This window comes from Chenopodium album, chromosome 17 (assembly GCF_948465745.1).
Source record: "Chenopodium album chromosome 17, dcCheAlbu1.1, whole genome shotgun sequence".
In the NCBI taxonomy this organism is placed as follows: domain Eukaryota; kingdom Viridiplantae; phylum Streptophyta; class Magnoliopsida; order Caryophyllales; family Amaranthaceae; genus Chenopodium; species Chenopodium album.
In genome coordinates, this window is record NC_137850.1 from 25043049 (window position 1) to 25061248 (window position 18200).

Sequence of the window (18200 nt, forward strand, 5' to 3'; positions counted from 1 at the left end):
CAATATTCATTGTTTCATGCATCGCATAATGTGCTTAGCAACATTTATATATCAATAGCCCACTACTACAAAAAAGGCTTTATAGAACGGTTAAAATAGGCTTTACAGAACGCCTCAGGACCGTTCTTCTGCTAAGCGATGTATAAAGTGTATAGAACGGTTCATGCAAGCGTTCTATATAACTCGACTAAAGAGAACTGTCATCAAACATAACCGTTCTATATTCCCTTACTAAAATCTGAAAATAAAGAAGGAATAAAGAACGGTTAGTATGCTTGACCGTTCTATATTGTATTACAAAAGAGAACGGTTAAGACAGATAAGCGTTCTCTAATCCTCTCCTTTTTTAAATAAAAAAATGCTAGTATACGTTATTTTCTTTACAAAAAATTGTATTTTAATTTCTTATGTACCCGAGTATCAATTAAAAGCTAATACAGTTGTTATTAATTAAAAAAAAAGCTAATACAATTGAATTGAACTTTAAAACTTACAAATTAATATACTTAGTATAAAAAAAAAAAATTAAACCAATATTTACAACAAATGTAGTATGAAAGCAACAACGACATTAAAATTAAAGAGGAATCATACAAAAAAACATAAGAAAAGGAACAAATTAAACAAAAAAAATTGTCAATCTTCTTTCACAATTGTCTGGTTTCTTATCTTCAATTCCCTCCTTATTTGATAGTTGTAAATCTACAAAACAAACATAATTATATGAGTGATTGAGTGACACATTCTGATTTGAATAAAGAAAAAAATCCAATATAAAAAAAAACCGCTACAAAATTCAAGTTCTGAAATTTGAGGAAAAAATACAATTATAAATGAAGAGATTACCTTAGTCAGATGATATAGAGTAATATAGGTCCATATCATGAAAGCTTATTTATCAAATTCCTCATAATCCCAATTCATATACAGCTTGAACAAGATCTCGCTTGAAGTATCGCTGCACGCCTACATATGTAACACAAACATCAATTTAAATTCAATATATATGTAATACAGATACGAAATCGGAATACAAAACTCAAGATCTAAACAAAAATCACAACAAACATGCAAATCCGCACAATTAATTCCATATAGGAGTATAGGACCCCCAATAAATCAAAGATTTAAACAAAAAAAAAATACATAAACAAAGGGGAAAACACACACCTTGGCCAGATCGGAAGCACGGAAAGGGGGGAAAATAAGAACAAAAAATTAAGATGATATTAAGGGGAAAACGAAGAAACTGATGATCAAAAACTATGAAATTTGGTAGAAATTTTTATGATTTCTAAGAAATTAATATAGAAGAGGAAAGCAAAAAATTAGTGATAAGAATAACAACGGCAGCAATGGGAAATAAGATAGAGAGTTAAGGGTTTTTTTAGCTTAGAATTAGGGAGTAAATGATAAGAATGATAATATTTGATATAAAAAGGGCGATTGGTGACCATTAAGGTAGCTAGAACTCATAAATAGGTATCATATAGTCTATATACAACGGTTGTAAGTAACACCGTTTTCTAACTTATTAATGTTATAAATTTAATTATTTTTTTTGGTAAAAATGATAAAGAACGGTTAGGGTAGTGAACCGTTCTATATTCTTTCACATATAAAACGGTTGTAATAGAAAACCGTTTTATATTGTTCTAGAGAACGGTTATCTAAGCTAACCGTTTTGTATATTGCGTTTCTTATTCCACTTTTTGGTGTAGTGACCTGTGATCATACAAAGTATATCGTGCTTAGCTCCTTGACCTAAGCTACGTTCATTATGCAATACCCAGCAATCACTTCATCTATATACATGCTTAGCTTCCAGACCTAAGTGACGTTCAAGATCGTTTCTTTACACTGTATATGATGCTTAGCTCCATGACCTAAGTGCATTCATTGATCATGTCACATGATGTAATTGTCCTTAGCCTCTTGCCTTACGAACATTCATCATGCATACATTATTTTTAAGACAAGAAATTCAATCCATACGATTCATTTCGTCTTGCTCAACGAGGAAGTTCAAAACTTCTTCCCTTTTTCACGTCTTTTCTTTTGGGGAAGTTCAAAAACTTTTTCAAAATTTTTCATCGAGTGAAAACAAAACTTCATTTTTTTACGTCTTTCTTTTTTGGGGGAAAGTCGGTACCCTCCACTCGTCTCATGAAAAAAATGACGGAAAATTTTTGCTTTTGCATTTTCGGTTGCTTGTGTCTGTACACACACTCAAACTATACACACACAATCACAAATCATACACATGTTGTGTCATATCAAGTTAATATTGGTCAAGTCAATCACTATATATACGAGTCCCTTGGAAAATTTCATCTTGCAGGTCTCATTTACAGCCCACGTTCGGGGACAAGTGAACAATCTACAGCTCACATTCGGGGACAAGAGAACCATCTACAACCCACGTTTGGGAACAAGCGAACCATTTACAGCTCACGTTGGGGGACAAGCAAACCATTTACAGCCCACGTTCAGGGACAATCGAACCATCTACAGTCCACGTTTAGGGACAAGCGAACCAACTACAACTCACGTTCGGGGACAAACGAACGATATACGGCCCACGTTCGGGGACAAGCGAACCATCTACAGCCCACGTTCGTGGACAAGTGAACCATTTACAACCCACGTTTGGGGACAATCGAACCATCTACAGCCCACGTTCAGGGACAAGCGAACCATTTACAGCCCACGTTCGGGGACAATCGAACCATCATCATTTTTTTAGTGATCATCTCCCAAAGTGAAGACGATTCACGACGCAAGGTTCTCGATACACATAGACTTGCAATCTCATCATCAGACAAGCTTTTCCTCAGGCATGGAAAATTGTCGGTCGTTGCCACCTCTCAAGATGAAGAAGTCAGCGATTGTATCATCTATAAACATTCCTCAAACATGGAAAATATCACAAATCCGGTGGATTTCTTCAGGCATAGAAAACTACCAAACTCATTTGCCACTGATACACTGTGTTAGATACTATCGAACAAATTCGTCATTGATACACTAGATAAGCATTCTATACCTTCTCTTTTTATTTGTGTAACTAACATTTTTCTACAGGTATCGGCGTGCACAGAGTGATTTAGGATCACAGAACGTCTTAAATCATTCTCCGTCCCAATCGATTACTTTGACTATCGTTTTCGAAAATGACGTTTCTACAAACTCAGTCAAAGTGGGGGCTTCTATAGACACTTAAAAATATCTCCCCAAAACCAGACCCGATGATGAATAATCTTTCACCGCCGTTATTGGGTGGGTCGAGTATTTAGTCTTTAGAGTGCTTAATCCATATTTGAATCCCAATACATTTCATAAACCATCTCAATTCCTAACCCATTTTGCTAAACATAACTTATTTTTCTCTTTTCGTGTCCACATCACAAAACTGAGAGAAACTGATTTTTTTAGCCCTATTTTGACCCAAATATTATTTTGTTGGATAGGCCTTGAAATAATCTTTCCAACGATATATCATAAGCCCAATTCCAATTTAAAACGAAGAAGATATGAGCAAAATAATAAACTCGGCCCAAAACCGACACCCTTTCACTAAAATGGTCATATCTTAAAATCTACAAATGATTTTGACCTGATTCTAATTGGATAGCAAAGTACACTTGATAAGATTTCCAATGATATATTATATACTTTATTCTGAGTTACGGATCAAATTTATCATAGTTTTAAAAACCCGTAAATAACTGAAAAAAATCGCGCAACAGTTAAAATGTCGCGTCGAGGCACAAGATGACGTGTCACGGTGCCTTGTACCGTGACACGGTATTCTGCACCTTGTCGCAGTACACATACCGTAACACGGTGCTTTCCTATGTCTATTCCGCATTTTTTCTCACCCGCTTATGAATCTAGATGCATTTTTAGACAAATGATACACCGCGACACGGTGTGCTTCACCGTGCCACGGTGGACTGTAGCGTGTCACGGTGACCCGTACCGTGTCATGGTGACCAACACCGTGTAACGATGCCCAATTAGTGTTTTTCTGCGGCTCTTATCTCTTCTAGGATTCCGTGCATCCCCTGTTCGTCTCCTTTATAAATACAAACCTGATTTCTGCAATTTTGGGGTGCCAAAAATCTTTCTCTCTCTCTCCTTACACACAAAAATCATTCTCTTCTCCCTCTTTAACACTAGCCTCCTTATTCTTCCATAATACTTCCCCTAAGCACTCCAAGGAGTCCATACTTGACCCGAGGTTCCATCCTTAAACCAAGGCATGAAAGGTATAATTAAGTGAGGGTTTGGACCAAATCAAATCTACTTTTAATTTAATTTAATTTCAATTTGATTTATATTTTTATTTAATTTATTTTATTCATGATGCAGCAATTTAAAGGTGCACGCGAAATTTGAGTAATTAATTCATTTAATTACTTATTTTATTTTAATATTGCTAGTATCATGATTAGGTTTATTATTATTTGATTTGACTAACGAGATTATTGTTAAATTTATTTCAATATAAATATTTATTCTATTGTTATTATGATCACCATATTGCATGTTAAAGGGAATATGTAATCGAAAATCACGCCTAATAAGATAATTTGGACAACCGGCTTAGGTTACTTTTTAATCTTGTTGTTTAATTAAAATGATAACGATATTTTAGAATTATGTGTTGCATTAATATTCAACCAATTTAGCATAATTATAGTTTGGAGCAAATTGAATATTTGTTTGTATGTGTAGACACCAAATTGTGTCTTCCCAAAAACCAAACCCAGTGATGAGTACTTTTCACGTCATGAATATCGAGCGAGGTGAAATGTTGAAGAGTCTCGTGAATCTCTCCATTTTTAATATAATAATTCATTTCTGTTTTCAAAAAATCATTCATTTCGTATCCTATTTATGAAAAACTTCCAATCCAATTTAGTATTGTCCATAATCAGGGTCCAATAATTGTGTACGGTGATGAGGCTTGAAAAGACCTTTCCAACAATATATTATAAGCCTAATTTCGAGTTATAACTAGGAAGTATCATGCCTAGGATCTTGCTAATAATAGTATTATGCTTTGATGAGATTGTTATTATGATGATATTTGTTGTGAATTTATTGTGTTGCTTGATTAGATTATTGTTATTGCTTGATCACGCCCTCTCTTGCAGGATTAAAGGAAATTTGTACTTGAAATCACGCTTAATAAGATAATTAATAATTTTGATTTAGCCTAATATGATTCTAATTCAAGTGATCGCCAATAATGGAATTATTTGTGCATTAATAATCAACCAACATAGATCAAACAGGTTTAGGATTAATATATTGATTGTATGTTAGTCGGAAAGCGCACATGAATATGAGAAGAATAAAGTAAAGGCCTATTATTAGGGCAGGTTCAATCTCTTTTACGTTGGATTTATACCTTCATCCCCGAATATCCAGTCATGGTTCCGGAACACTATGGAGTTAGCGATCTCTAGGATCGTGAAGGGTGTAACCTTCACCCTGTGAACGGTTTACAAGTTCCTAAAACTTGTTGGCTACTTTTTTGCTCTAGCTTCTTTCCCTTTGGACGCCACCGTGCTTTAGTGTATGATCACAGTGGGGCTCAAGTGTGGGATGCTTGAAATTATTCCCTATAGTATGCCTTTTAGATCGGAGGAAATACTTTTCACTGTAAGAATCGAGTAGAGGCCAATACGAGCGAATGTGACTCCATGACTCACTTCGTACCATCATCCCTGATCCTCCTTTCGTGGTTCCGCACTATATGGAGTTAGTAATCTCATGGATTATTAATGGGGTGTAACCTTCACGGGTCAATCGTTGTTGCCTATCGTTATCCCTTTATCGTGGTTGCCTTTTATGATCCGTGAACGGTTTACAAGTTCCTTAAAAACTTGTTGGTGGCTCCCTACTTTCCTTGTCCCTAATCTGTCTCTAATCGTATATGTCAATTCCCACTTCCTATGAGTTCCAAGCATATTCACACTTCAAACGTAGGCGCACTTCAAACGACGCCTACACACACATTTTCTGAGTAGAGGTTTAAAAACATGGTTCATTAGGGATTGAAAGGTGGATGGTGCATTTGTGAGGCCAAAAGGCATGACCAGGTATTCAAAATGAGCAAAGTGAGTCTTGAGAGCTGTCTTATGCACATCTTGAGGGTGCATCCTGATCTGATGATAGCCAGATTTAAGGTCTATCTTAAATAGTAGTGAGTGTCTTTTAACTCATCTAATAACTCTTCTATGATAGGTATGGGAAATATGTCCTTGATAGTTGCTTTGTTTAGGTTCCTATAGTCCACACACATCCTCTAACTGCCATCTTTTTTCTTCACCAAGACTATAGGGCTGCAAATGGGTTGTTATTGGGTCTAATGACTTCCTGATCCAACAACTCCAACACCATCACTTCAATAATGTCTTTCTGCATTGCTAGGTACCTATAAGCCCTCAAATTTATAGCATCATCAGTGCCCTCTTTGAGTGGGATGACATGGTCAAACCCTTCTCTTTCTGGAGGGAGGTCTGTCAATGGCTGAAATACTCCCTCATAATGCTCTAGTAAGGCTGTAAGAGAAGGGTGAGAGTTGAGAGTGTCAACTGCAGTTGCATATGGTGAAAGCTGAGCATCCCCTAGGACTACCTGCATCATTGAAAGGGTGCCCTCCTGGTTTATGAGCTGGTGTATTTTTTTAGGTGACACTATCCTCCACTTCTTGGGACTTGCACCCCTTAGTTTGATTCTCTTCTCTCCATGCTTAAACTCCATAGTGAGTTTACTAAAATCTTATAACACTTATCCCAATTGACTGAAACATTGTATCCCCAGCACCAGGTCACTGCCACTTTGAGGTAATAGGAACACATCAGCCTAGAATTATGTTCCATGCACTTTCCAGAAAAACCCCCAAATGGCCTGACTACATTTCACTTGATTCCCTTTTTTTACCTTAACTCACAAGGGTGGGATGGTCTCAACCTTGCAATCGTGTTTTAGGGCCTTATTAGCATCAATAAATTTGTGTGTGCTGCTGTAGGGAATATTTCAAGCATCCCACTCTTAAGCCCCACTATGATCATACAGTTAAGCATGGTGGCGTCCAAAGGGAGGGAAGCTAGAGCAAAAGAGAGCCAACAAGTTTTAGGAACTTGTAAACCGTTCACAGGGTGAAGGTTACACCCCTTCACGGTCCATGAGATCGCTAACTCCATAGTGGTCCTGAACCATGACTGGATATTCGAGGATGAAGGTACAAATCCAACCTAAAAGAGATTGAACCTGCCCTAAAAATAGGCCTCTACTTTTTTCTTCTCATGTTCATGTGTGGTTTCCAATCAACATACAATCAATACATTAATCCTTAACCTATTTAATCTATGTTGGTTGAATATTAATGCACAAATAAAACTATTATTGACGATCACTTGAATTAAAATCATATTAGCCTAAATAAAATTAACAATTATCTTATTAAGCGTGATTTCCAGTACAAATTCCCTTTAAACCTGCAAGAGAGGGCGTGATCAAGCAATAACAATAATATATCAAGCAACATAATATTATTGATAACAACAATCATCATCATAATAATATTCTCATCAAAGCATAATATTAGCAAGATCCTAGGCATGATACTAACATGATTAATAACAAATCCTACTATGTCACTTAGCAATAAAAATCAAAGCTTTAGCCTTAACATGATACTAAAATGATAAAAGAAAATAGGAAGCAACCTAAATGTGATACTAGAAAGCAATAAATAACATCCTTACATGATACTAGGGATTAATAAAATAATCTAAGCATGCTTTCTAAAGATATATAGCAATAAAACAACTTACTTTGTTGCCTCGTATCTCTTTCTATCAAAAGAATACACACATTAGTAACTTCAATAAAAATATTAAACAGTAAATCTAATCAAAGAATTGAAATAAGATTTGGGACCAAACCCTCAGAATTTATTAGCCTTTCACGTCTAGGGCGAAGGCAACTTCGAGCTTGGCTAGGTGTGTCTTAGTCTCATGATGGAGGAATATTGTATTTGAAAAGGCAAGGCTTAAGAAAGAGGGAGAAAGAACAAGCATCTAGCTTTTGGAGAAAGAATATAATAGAATAGATGATTGTTGATGATTGTTGGTGAATTAAAATGAGGAATAACGACCCTATTTATAGAGAAAAACATCCGGAACGATAGAAAATTGTTTGAAATCAACTCGTAGTAAAACTGCTTCTATCGCGATGCGACAGCTATCGCGATGCGATAAGCCTATTGCGCCGTGATAGACTCCTCACAACGCGATGGCGTAGGTATGACAAAAATACTGTACGGAGTCCTTTCCCTAATATAATTAGACGATTAGACTCCGTAATTATCATTAATTTAAGATTAAATTTACTTATTTTAAAACACTTGTTTTATTTTAAATTAAATTCATTATCTTTTCAACATAAAATAAAATTATAATAATTAATCCTAATTCCACTACAACTTGAAAGGACCTTCTAGATTATTCTAGATGATTAAAGTTAATCCTAATGAATTTAGGAATAACAATTAATGGGCCCTCTACTCGATCATTGGGCCGTATATAAAATTCATTTTGAGCCTAGTGTAGTATTTGGCATAACTTCCTCATTATTTATCGGAATTTGGATTATAATATATCATTGGAAAGCTCTTTTCGAGCCCCATCCAACTACACAATTATTGGACCCATATTATGGACCAAACTAAACTAGAATGGAGATTTTTCATAAATAAGGTACGAAAATATATATTTACGAGAACAGGAAGAAGTATTTTTATTAAAAACAATTGCTTCACGAGACTCTTTCACATTTCACCTTGTTCGATAATCAATGATGTTAAAGTCATTCATCACTGGGTTTGGTTTTTTGGGAGACACAATCAGGTGTCTATAGAAGCCCCCAGTTTGACTGAGTTTGGAGAAATGTAAGTTCCGAAAACAAAAGTCAAAGTAGCGATAGGGACGGAGAATGATTCAGAACGTTCTGCGATCTTACATCATTCTTGCAATGGCGATACCTGCTAACTATTGTTAATTAAATAGATAAGAGGGTTAGAAACACGTATTTTTCACCGTCGAGCACACGTCTCTAGAGTAACCGATTTTGTTTGCTGCATTTTTGTTGTGACGACCTCCACAAGCAAGGGAATATCGCTGAAAACCGCTGCTTGTAGCCATCTTCACTTTTGCTATGAAAATCTTCCACATCATAGAGAACATTGTCGAAGACCGCTGCTGTTGATGTTTTGGACGTGATTCGCCGCCGTTGTTGCTCACTCGTCTCTGAACAAAAGAGCTTTCTTGAGGAATATTCACTCGTCTTTAAACAATGGAGCTTTGTAAGGATGCTCACGCATCTCCAAGAAAAAGAGCTTGATGATATGTCCACGCGTCTCTAAACAAAAGAGCTTGATGATATGTCCACGCATCTCTGAACAAAAGAGCTTTATGATATGTCTATGCGTCTCTGAACAAAAGAGCTTTTGATGAGGGATGTTAACTCGTCTCTGAACAATGGAGCTTGGGGAGATGTCCACGCGTCTCTGAACAAAGAGCTTTGATAGGATGCCTACACGTCTTTGAGCAAAAGAGCTTGAAATTAATGTCCATATGTCTCTGAACAAAAGAGCTTCAATAGGATGCCCACTCGTCTCTGAGTAAAAGAGCTTGATTGATATGTCCACGCGTCTTTGAACAAAAGAGCTTTGAATGATATGTCCATGCGTCTCTGAACAAAAGAGCTTTGAATGATATGTCCACGCGTCTCTGAACAAAAGAGCTTTGATGTTAAGATTGTTCGGTTGGCTGCGAACAGGAGTTTTGCTGAATGGTTGTATCCTGTAAAATCAAAAATTGCCAAAAGACTTTGTTGGTGTTTTTCTTAGGGTCGACTTAAGGCTTAGTGTACTTGAATCACCGTGATTTCTTTGACTTGAGGTTGAATCAAGGTTTGGTGTGTTTAACTCTTGTGTGACTTAATGTGTTTTTACACATATGTTAGACTCGATTAGATGTGATAACACGACATGACTCAATGTGCATGACTCGTGTGTGCATTGTGTTTATCAAAAAAATTTTGTCATTTTTGTGGAGGGTACCGACTTTCTCCCGAAAAAGAAAGGCACGAAAAAGAATTGAAGTGAGTGTTTGAGAGTTTGCAGTGCATGTTGAATGAACTTAGTCAAATGTATGCGCTAATGTTGTATCTCATGGTGCAAGGATTATAACATCCAAGGCTATCCTAGTTGATGACTCGATGATGAAAGTATTTGGGTAACTGTAGCACCCAAATGTGTCTCCCCAAAACCAAACCCAGTGATGAATACCTTTTGCGTCGAATGATTATCGAACGAGGTGAAAGTGTGAAAGGTCAAGTGTTGCGGTTGGTTTTTATTAAATTCTTTCTTTCTGATTTCGAAAACAACTCTATTTTATGAAAATAGCCAATCCAACTTAGTTTGGTCCACGACAAGGGTCCAATAATAGAGTAGTTGGATGGGGTTTGAAAAGAGCTTTCCAACGATATATTATAAGCCCAATTCCGATGAATAATGAGGAAGTTATGGCCAAAATACTATACTGGGCCCGGTTTGATCTTTACATGCGGCCCAATGATCTAGGGGAGGGCCCAATGTTAATTATTATTCCTAAATTTATTAGAATTAATTATAGTCTTATAGAATTCTCTAGAGGATTCTCTTTAATCCTAATAGAATTAGAATTAATTATTATATTTTGGTAAAGTTTTATTTGGAATAAAATATTATTTTATGAAAAATACGATTTTAGTTTCATACGGACTTTACAAATCGATTTTGATTCATATGTGGACTCCGTGTTGAAAGCGCGTAGAAATCCAGACTGTCGCCACGCGACAGACCCGGTCGCCAAGCGACAAGGTCGGTTTTGCAGCGACAGCGTGGAGTTTTACTCCTTATCAAATTCTACCTATTTCCGGACTGTTTTCTTATAAATAGGGTCCTGAACCTCCGTTTTTAATCATCTACAATCAACAATCAATTCACAATTATCTATTCTCTCTATGCTCTCATCTCTCTTGTTCAAACAAAATTCCGCATTCACGAGATCTAGACACACCTAGCCAAGTTCGAAGTTGCCTTCGTCCTAGACGTGAAAGGTTATAATTTCTGAGGGTTTGGTCCCTAATCTCTCTTTCAATTATTTAATTTGATTGTTTTGATTTTATATTTTCCTTGAAGTTACTAACGCGTGTATTTTGTTATTAGAAAGAGATACGAGGCATCAAAGTATGTAATCTTGTTGCTCTATTCTTGTAGAAAGCATGTTTAAATTTGTTTAATTCCTAGTATCATGTTAGGATGTCTTTATTGCTTTCTAGTATCATGTTTAGGGTGCCTTTTACTCTTTTCTGATATCTTGTAAGTATCATGCCTAGGATCTTGCTATGAATATTATGCTTTAACATGATTATGATAATTATGATTATTATGATTGTTATTATGATTATAATTATGATGATTGTTATTATGTTTCTTGATGATTATTATTATTATTGCTTATCACGCCTTTTATGCATGCCTAAAGGGAATTTGTACTTGTAATCGCGCTTAATAAGATAATTAAAAATCTTGTTTAGGCTAATATGATTATAATTCAAGTGATCACCAATAATAGTTTTATTTGTGCATTAAGTTCAACCAACATAGATAAACAGGTTAAGGGTTAATTTGTTGATTGCATGTTAGTCAGAAAGCGCACATGAATACGAGAAGAATGAAGAAGAGGCCTATTTTATAGGGCAGGTTCAATCTCTTTTAGGTTGGATTTGTACCTTCATCCCCGAACCCTATTTGGTTCAAGACCTTTTGGAGTTGACGATCTCATGGATCGTTAAGGGGTGTAATCTTCAGCTTGTGAACGGTTTACAAGTTCCTAAAACTTGTTGGCGACTCTTTTGCTCTAGCTTCCTTCCCTTTGGACGCCACCATGCTTAAGTGTATGATCATAGTGGGGTTCAAGCTTGGGGTTAATGGCTTGAAATATTCCCTACAGTTTTTGGCGACTCCACTGGGGAGGATTTCTATTTTAATTCCTGAAATTTATTTCGGCAATGATATAGAATGAGTGGATGAGACTCGAAAAGTTCTAAGTATTTCATGTGCGTAATTTTGATTAGCATTATTGTCATATGCATAAAAAAATGTCCTCGTTGGATAGACTATCCGAAATGAGTCAAAAACATAGGATTTTTACACGTAGGAAATTTGAGAAATATCTTTCACAACTAGAATTGAAATAACGCTGCGAAATCTGGAAAATTCTAAGAACGTAGATACCTGCTGAGGCATATAGGAACTAGCGTCTAGAAAATAGGGCTTGTCGCCTGTAAAGTTTTTCTGTCGCCTGGCGACAGGGGCACTTTTGCGGCGACAGTCCCTGTAGTCTGGCGCCAAGTTCTTCCAATACCGAGCCAGAACTCTGCCTTCTTGTTTTGACCATTTCTAGCACTGTTGGCTCGATTCTACTTCCTAATTGAGTTTTTCTCACTTTTCTGAAACCCATATGTGTTCTACATATGGACATAACCGTCTGGGGGTTCACGCTCCATCTACCCAATCGAACGCTCCTGGCAACGACGGGTACATCCGAGTTTGTGAATCCACCAAACCGTGGAATCAAGTTTTTAACTTGCTGGGTCCCATCCACTCGCGCCAACCCTTCCAAAGGTAAGGCTTCCGCGCGGTGCATCCGGACTCATAACCATGGACCCTCTTTAACTAACCCATATCCTGAACATTAGAGAACTAGAGCCATGGTTAGGTTGCAAACTCATTGCATCATATCGTGACTATTTGAACTACTTGTGCATTCTTTGCTTGTGCATACTTTATATGTGCTAACCGTTTGTTTGACTTGTGTTTAAGTCTAAATAAACCAATTAATGACTAAAAAGGACTGTGTCTAATTAATTAATTAATTAATTAGACTAATTAAAGACTAATAAAGTAATTAATCTGACTTATTACGACTTTAGGCATGTCCCCTTAAAGTAAGCTTACTGGAAACAGTCCCAGTTTAATGTTCCAGGAATGGCGCAGGAATTTGGGCTGTGGTGCCGCAGTTTACTACTTGTCGCCTGGCGACAGATTTGTCGTTTGGCGACAAGCTTCAAATTGTGGCGACAATTCTGTTGTTTCGGCGATAGTCCAGATTCTTACTCGAGTCATCACAACGAGTTTAATTAAACAGTCTGCTAATCAGTTTAATTAATTTGTTAATGGCTTTAGCCTTGTTTAAGTCCTTAATTAAGTCTAGGCACTCAATCCCATGGTCATACACAAGAGTCAAAGCATGTCACATACTCTCACTAGTGTTTAAGTCCATTCTCTACATGCATTCCATTCTCTACATGCTTTCCATTCTTACATTCTATTCTAATCGCGCTTAATAAGATAATTAATAATCTTGTTTAGGCTAATATGATTATAGTTCAAGTGATCACCAATAATAGTTTTATTTGTGCATTAAGTTCAACCAACATAGATAAACAGGTTTAAGGTTAATCTGTTGACTGCATGTTAGTCAGAAAGCGCACATGAATACGAGAAGAATGAAGTAGAGGCCTATTTTATAGGGCAGGTTCAATCTCTTTTAGGTTGGATTTGTACCTTCATCCCCGAACCCTATTTGGTTCAAGACCTTTTGGAGTTGACGATCTCATGGATCGTTAAGGGGTGTAATCATCAGCTTGTGAACGGTTTATAAGTTCCTAAAACTTGTTGGCGACTCTTTTGATCTAGCTTCCTTCCCTTTGGACGCCACCATGCTTAAGTGTATGATCACAGTGGGGTTCAAGCTTGGGGTTAATGGCTTGAAATATTCCCTACAGTAACTTAGGCGCGGAGGCTAAGTGCTTCATACTTTGTGATGCAATGATGAGTGATGAGTGATTTTGATATGATAAGGCATGCTTCAACGTTGTGTTAAGATCTCATGACAAAGGGTTCATATGGGGAGGTTTATTTGGTCACGTACCTATGACGTGTGTGAAAGTGACACTAAAGTTTGGCCGCAAGGGCTAAGTGTGCGGAAAAGTGTTTTGAAAAGAGTCAAATGATGGTGACTCTTAGGCTGGGTAGGCTAATGATGTAAGGATCAAGCCTCCAAGTCTAGCTCTAAATTGATAGGGATAAGCATTGGAGATCTCTTGATATGATAATGTATGAATTTAAATGCATTTTTATTACGGTCGCACCTTAATGTGAGGTTGCCTACGTATTCGTTAGGAATCAGGCCGAACGTAACTCTAGCCGAACCTCGCATAAGTGTGTGTATACCTCAAAGAGGTCTTTGAAGGGTTATAATGCGGTTAGGCTAAAGGTTGAAGAAGAAGGGATAAAGGATCAAGACCCTAAGTAAGCCCCCAAGGTGTGCAACCTTGCTTTTGAATCTTTATAGTTGTATGCTTGAGATTTCTCATTTTTGAACTCTCTTTTGTTTATATTTTGCTCTCTCTTTTTTTTTTTTTTGCTTTTGCATTTTTTTTATTATTATTTTGTTTAGATAAGTGTGGACAATCTCGATCATGCGGTTTATCACTCACTTGGCATTCATGTTTCTCAGGCACGGTACTAAACACTCGATAAGAAACGCAATCTGAGACATGTTCATATCAAAGATATGTTTATATCAAAGACATTGGAACACTTTCCCTTTTCTACACTTTTATTATTATTTGCTCTTTGAATTTTTTTTTTTTATTTTTTTTGTAAAAATCAGTCAAGCTTTTGTTCTTTGAAAATTGCATAAATTTCACACCATCCCATCCCAAAGGCTAGGTAGATGTAGGTTGAAAAAAGAAAAGCCAATCGTTAAAGAAGCTCAAATTGGTTCGTCAAGAAAGGATTATGTATTTTTGAAAGGATAAGGTGATATGATAGGCTACAAGGGTGCTTCAAATCATTAGTATACCTTGTGCTTAGTTTGGCATGTTTTTTTTATTTTTATTTTATTTTTTTTTTTTTTTTTTTTTTTTTGCAATGCAATGATCATATGCAGGAAAATAAATGCTCATTTTATTGAAAATGGAAAGGGTAAAGAAAAACCTATGAAATAAATCTAAAGAAGACAAAGGGTGCCTATGCTAGACTTATTAAGGGGAAGGGAAATCAAAAAAGAAGAAAAACATCATAGAATCTTATCGTTGAAGCCCGCCTAGTGTTTTGTGCTTATCATCACTCGGTCTTCTCGCCATCTGGAGGGAATGGAAGCTTGTTTGCATCGATGAGGTTTTGAATGAGATTTTGAAATTTGTAACATTGATTTGTAGCATGACCGTTGCTTTGATGGTACTTGCAATACGAGTCTGGATTCCATTCAGGTGTTCTCCTTTCAGGAGGAGGATCTTGCATGGGCCCAATTGGAGTGATGAGTCCCTTAACAAGGAGTCAATCAAAGGCAATATTGTAGCTCATCCTAATTGGAGTGAACTTTCTTTCTGGTTCTTTGGCCTTTAAAGCATTTTTATCGATGCGACTTCCATTTTGATACGAAGTAGTGGAAGAAGGATTGTCGTTCTTCCTTCTCTTGCCATCATTGTTATTGATTTCGACCTTCTTGTTGCCCGAAGGAACACGAAGGCAATTTGAATCAACGAGATCTTGAATGCGATCCTTAAGTGTGAAGCACTTTTTTGTGGTGTGACCATGGCCTCTATGATATCTGCTATAGGAGTTTGGATCCCAGTTGGAAAGTCGTTTCTCAGGTGGTGGGTCTTGAATTGGACCGATGGGATGAATGAGATTTCGACCATGAAAATAGTCGAAAGCTTCATTATAAGTCATTTATTGGTGTGTATCTTCAATGGTCCGTTTTGTTCGTGGCTTAGGAGCATTGAATTCTTCCTTAAGTTCTTGACGGGAAGAAGAAGAAAGAAGGTGGTCTTTCTTTTCATTCTTCCGGTCCTGGTGATGATACCGTTATTCGATGACTGACATTCGATTCGATAGGCCTTCTACCACATTCAAGAGCATGGCAATGACGTCTTGCAGTTTATGTACGTCTTCTTTTAGGCTTGACGAGTTTTCTTTGGTATCGTTTAAGAAAACTTCTTCGTGCTCCTCAATCATGGTCACTTCATCAATAGAGGTTATATAGACTACCTTGATCATGGGCTCACCTACAGGTGTGATAAGGAGAGAAGGATCAAAGGATATTTGATCTTCTGTGATGGCTAGAATCTCGAAAGTTTTATTGTCATCGATCAAGTCTTGGATAGCTTCTTTGAGTTTCCAACATTCCTCAGTATCGTGACCCCTTCCTTGGTGATACTTGCAGTGTTTATTGGGATCCCATTTAGGTGGCCTGGCTTCCGAAACTGGGTCATTGATAGGTCCTATGTGCATGAGTAGTCCTTTATGGTGCAGTTTTTCAAAGGCTGTCTCGTAACTTATACCAAGTGGAGTGAATACTCTTTTCGACCTTTGGATTCGTAGTTTAAAGGTGTTTGTAGCATGTACTTCATTAATGGGAGAGGAAGAAAATGGATGGTCATTCTTCTTTCCTTTTGCATTATCAACTTGGTCGTCGTTGATATCAATTCCTATGTTGTAAGCAGCTTTGAAGGTACTTAAGTTGTGTTGGTATTTCAAAATTTTTGAATACTTCTCTTGGAGGTTCTTGACGAACATTCTTACAGACTCCTTTTCAGTAGGAACCTCTACCATCTTAGCGGAAGTTTCCCTCCACCTGTTGAAGAAGGAAGTAAATCCTTCGTTTTCCTTTTGTTTCAGCATCTCAAGTTGTCTATGGTCGGTTTTAAATTGAATGTTGCACTTGTACCTATCCATGAAAGCGTTTGTAATGGTTTCAAGAGATAGTGAGAATAGCAAAGGAAATACCTTTTTATCCACTGCTTTGAGGTTCATTATGGTCTCGAAAGCTCTTAAATGGAAATAAGGGTTATCAGTTGGTTGAACTTAGGGATGTCATTGGCATTGAACTTCTGCGGAAGAATTTCTTTGTCCAATGAGACCCCTTGTGAGCTAATTCCATGAAATTTATAGTCATTGGAAATTTTGCTCAAGCTTTCTTCCATATGCTCAAGTTGTAGTAGGGTCGTTGACTTGAAGAGCGAGAGTTTTGAACATCTCGGTCAAATTAGTCATGTTTTGTTTCAACTCATCAAATTCTTTTTCGGAAGCCATTATTACGAACTTTTTCCTGTGTCTTATGGGCTTATCGAAGTGTAGAACTTGAATAAAGGTGTTGTCCTTGATTAATCGCCCTTCTTTCCTTGACCAAGTGCTGTGGAAAGAGAAGTCTTAAACTCGATTCAACATGCATAGATGGGAAGAGATCATGGAAGAATGAGGGGAATGATATGTATGGAGAAAGTATGTAAGATGAAAGTGGGAAGTGTTATGGAAGAAATGTGTTAGGTATGTAATGTATGAAAAAGTGATGAGAAAGAATGTGGGAAGCTATAGAAGTTTCCGGAATAAGATGGACCCCCAACTCGAATGACGGAAAGGACGACTCATGCATGAACCTAAGACATGGTCATGGTGTGAAGGAAGTATATACAAAGTGCATGAAGGCTTGTGAGTGTAAGTGATATGTTCAATACTCGTATCATGACCATGTGACTAGACTATGTGACTAGAATCGAACAAAGACTAAGTTAAGACCTCATGCATATACACTAAACTGGACATGCTGTAGTATTTTAGTCAGAAATTTTGATTTGTGACTCTGAATTTGATGAAACCAACGTCAAATAAAAGATAAAACTAGGGGCTAAAAATCCATAGGTTGTACGACTCGTAATTCTTTCTAGAACTCCAGTTATGACCAAAACAAGTTGACTTTATGCAGTATACTGGAATAAAAATCCGGGTTGACTTAAAGAAACTATGACTCGATTTTAGGCATATTTATTGGTTCAAATTAATTAATCAATTAATTAAGCAAAGTCCCTTAGTCATTGGTTAGCTTATTTAAGCATATTTATAATCACAATTCAAGAAAGCGGTTAATTTAATCACATATAAGTTATGGACAAACAAGAGATGCACAAGTAGTCACAATATGATGCAAAGAGTTTGCAACCTAACCATGACTCTAATTCTCTAAAGTTCAAGGATAAGGGTATTCAAAAGAGGGTCCATGGTTATG

General features: G+C 36.8%; 1 long non-coding RNA gene across 1 annotated transcript; it reads right to left on the bottom strand.

Annotated features, from left to right (window-relative positions):
• Nucleotides 1–405: 405 nt before the first annotated feature.
• LOC145587705 (uncharacterized) lies at nt 406–11634 on the bottom strand. The gene is made up of 3 exons (XR_014101377.1): nt 7854–11634; nt 847–966; nt 406–702 (listed from the first exon to the last, which is right to left on the bottom strand). It is a non-coding gene; the product is annotated as an uncharacterized LOC145587705 (long non-coding RNA).
• Between the last annotated feature and the right edge of the window lie 6566 nt (nt 11635–18200).